This window comes from Mesoplodon mirus (genome assembly GCF_964341445.2).
Source record: "Mesoplodon mirus genome assembly, chromosome: 5".
Lineage (NCBI taxonomy): Eukaryota > Metazoa > Chordata > Mammalia > Artiodactyla > Ziphiidae > Mesoplodon > Mesoplodon mirus.
In genome coordinates this window covers 54,414,199-54,417,895 of record NC_138980.1, presented here as the reverse complement: position 1 = coordinate 54,417,895, position 3,697 = coordinate 54,414,199, and positions in this window count along the sequence as shown.

Below are 3,697 nucleotides of genomic sequence, written 5' to 3'. Positions count from 1 at the left end.
CACCAGGTATTTATTGGGTGTCTGTGCTGTGCCTAGCACGAGGCTATGTTATTGAAAAACGACCCTTTTCTCAGCAAAGCACTCTGGTTTGGTTATGGGCACTCTGCAGAAGGCAAGGAAATAAGCACAGAAAAAGGTTTTCGTCGCTTGCTCGAAGGTCACACGTGCATAGCCACTGCCAGAAAGAGAAGCCTGTTTTCCCCGCAAGGCTTCTCCAGGGCACGTAGGGTGGAGGGAGGACAAGTCTGCAGCCGGGGCTGAGCTTCAGGCCATAGCTGGGGTCAGAGGTTCACCTTATGAAAACAGAAACTCTCTCTGGCTTGTAAGGAAATCAAACCATTGGGAGTTATTTTACTTTGTGTAGGATAAAACAGAACACGGGGGGATCAGGGTTGTCACTGGCTCAACAAAGGGACACAATCTTTATGGTAGAAGCAGCACCAACGAGGAGTCCGGAAATCTGAGTTCCTATCCTGTCTGGGCCACTGACTCTCCTGGGTCACCCTGCCTCTCTGTAATGGTACCTCTGTGGGCAGCCACGGGGTCCCCAACTGTAAAACCAATGGATTGGACCGCTGCAGTGATTCTTACCCTTGGTTGTATGTTGCGAGTTCCCTGGGGAGCTTAAAAACAAACAGAAAAAACATTGATAGCCTGACCCCAATCCCAGAGATTCTGATGACATTTAGGTGGGGTAAGCCCTCCAGCACTGGGAGTTTTAAAAATCTCACCCAATAATTCTACTGTGCAGCAGCCAAGTTGGAAAACCACTGGGCTAGGAGGTCTGGGGCGGGGGGGGGGGCCTCTTTCCGCCCCAGTATGCCATAACTTTACAGTGGAAGACAGTAGTTCTCCAACAGTCACATGCATAAGGATCACCTGGGAAGCCTATTTAAAAAATAACATTTCTCACCATACGATATCCCTTATACATGGACTCTACAGTACGATGCCAATGAACGTATCTGCGAAACAGAAACAGACTCCCAGACATAGAAAAGAGACTTGGGGTTTTCAGTGGGGTTGGGGGCAGGGAAGGGTTGGGAGTTTGGGATTAGCAGATGCAAACTACAGGGTGGATAAACAGCAGGGTCCTACTGTAGAGCACAGAGAACTAGAGTCAGTATCCTGTGATAAACCATAATGGAAAAGAATAGGAAAAGACTATACATGAAATACACAAAGAACACACACGAAACTGAATCAGAAATTAACGGAAGAAATTAACACAACAGAAATTCACACAACCTTGTAAATCGACTAGACGTCAATAAAAAAGAAGGGGGAAAAGAAAAAAAATAGAAGCCAAGGTTGGGTTCCCTTTGCGGGGAGGGAGCATGCAGAAGAGGGGCTGGCAGGCTTCTATTTCTTGCTCTGGGTGGCAGCTACAAGGGTGCTCACTTTCTTGTTACTCATTAAGCTATATATTTACGGTTTGTGCACTTTCATGAAGGTGTGTTATATTTCACAATAAAAACAGTTTCTAAAACTGTAAAAAAATATATATAAATATAAAAAGTTAGCCTCCCTGAAAAGAGAAAATGGGTGAGAAAATTCTCCATATCCTGGAAATGACAGTACCAATGGGACTCTGACAGGTAGCACTCTTTCTAAGCTCCTGCCAGCACTGTGCTATATATGCTGGGGGCACAGAGAACAGCAATCCCCATAGGATGCCTGCCCTTAGCAAGTACACGGTCCACTTCCAGGATTTTATCCCCAGGACATCGTTCAGCAGAAGCGCCAAGATGACGGAGATTTGTAACAACAACAAGACTGGAAACCACCCAGATATTTACAAGAGCAGGAGGGTTTTCTCAACCGTTTGAGTAGAAAGACTATCCGGCCTACCCACACCTATACCCTGGCAGGGTCAGCCTGTTCCCTATGGACGTGGTGGTTGGTTTAGGGGGAGGCTGGTGAGCCTGCCCCAAGGGGGTGGGGGCTTGGAGGCTCAACAAAGGGGTGTGTGATGCGATGGTGACGGGTCACAAAGGGCTTGCGGTATAAATAGGGTCGGGTCAAGAGACTCTGGCAGAGTCCTGCAGGGAGGTGATGAGGTGCTTTCGTTCCCTCTCTCTCTCTCTCTCCGAGACTCAACTTGTGGCTGGTGGCTCTGTCTTGAACGAAGAGAGCCATGAGCAGTGAGAGTTTACCTCATTACACGGCCAATAGCTACTGTTCAGTGGGGGCGTCGAGGATCTCCATGGGGGTCCTGCAACGACAACTGTACGAGGGAGGAGAGTATGACATTTTCAAGTACGCTCCCATGTTGGAGAGCGACTTTATCCAGGTCAGCAAGGAAGGAGAACTGATCGACCTAGACAACCGCGTCCGAACGGTGACTGTGGGCGTCGCATCCACCAGCCCCCTCTTCCCACTACCTGACGTCATGCTGCTGGCCCGACCAAGGAAAGTCTGTGCCGGGATCACCAAGGGGAGAGGTTGCAAGCCCGTGAAGACCCTAGAGCTCACCAGGCTGCTCCCCTTGAAGTTTGTCAAGATCTCCATCCACAACCGGGAGAAACAGCAGCTGTGCCTGAGTCTTGCTACCGGCCGGACTTTCTACCTGCAGCTGTGCCCCTCTTCCGACGCACAAGAAGACCTCTTTTCCTATTGGGAAAAGCTTGTCTATATCCTGAGACCACCGGTAGACAGTTACAGCGGTACCCCGATGCTCCAAACTGGAGATGCAGCGACTACAGAGGATGCCGACATCCTAGTGGTAAGCACCTACAGGGACTCAAGAACACGGGGCAGGGTGCTTTGGGAGAGCAAGGCAAAGCTGGTCCTTCATAGCCTTTGGTGCTCTCTGAGACTCGCCTGGGAAATACCTTCTACTGTTGAAAAGGGTCAGGGACACACGAGCTATCACTACAGGAGTCACCACACTGGAGAGGTTCCGAGTGCTGCACCACCTTGTCCCACGAGGCCGAATTTCAGAGACACCTTAGGTATCACCTCGGCTGCACTGGTCTCATCACTAGGGCTGTAATCCCTTCTACAGCATCCTGACTGTCTGGTCTCTGCTTGAACACTTACCCCAGCCCATGTAGTCTCAGGAGTTGGGGAACATCATTCACAGTTGGGAAGTCCTTCCTTCATTGTGTCTCCCCGGGACTCCGACATGCTGACTCAAATCAGCCCAACCCGTGGAGTCACCAAAACGTACACGGTGTGCATCCCTTGACCCAGGAACCCCACTTCTAGGAATCTGCCCTGCAGGGAGAGAAGCACAAGGGTATAAAGTTAAAGTGTAGAGCATCATGGAGAATTGTATCAGTGCTCTCCCTGACCCTGGGACTGTTCAAGTAAAGTGGAGTGGCCGTTGGACAGGGGTGCAGTAGATGGGGTCTTGCATCCAATGGGAGCTTAGACTGGGTGATGTCAAAGGTTATTCTAAGTATAAGGCCTTGAGTTGCTCAGCTCCAGGATGAGAGAGGAGCGGACAGTTCTGAGCTCACTTTCTGTCATCTCTCTCCTACCTGTCTCTCCTCCCCTTGGCTCAGACCACAGAGCTCCACAGAGAAAGGGATCAGGATGAGGTTGGGCTTCACAAGCGTCGTGACGTGACTGGAGCCACGTCTTGTGCTTATGTGGGGGGAGAGGGAATCCATCATGCCCCCCGTGGATCAACTGCAGCCCAGAAAGGCGCCGAAGGATCGGCGGCAGGGATGACCGTGGGCCTGGCGGGAGC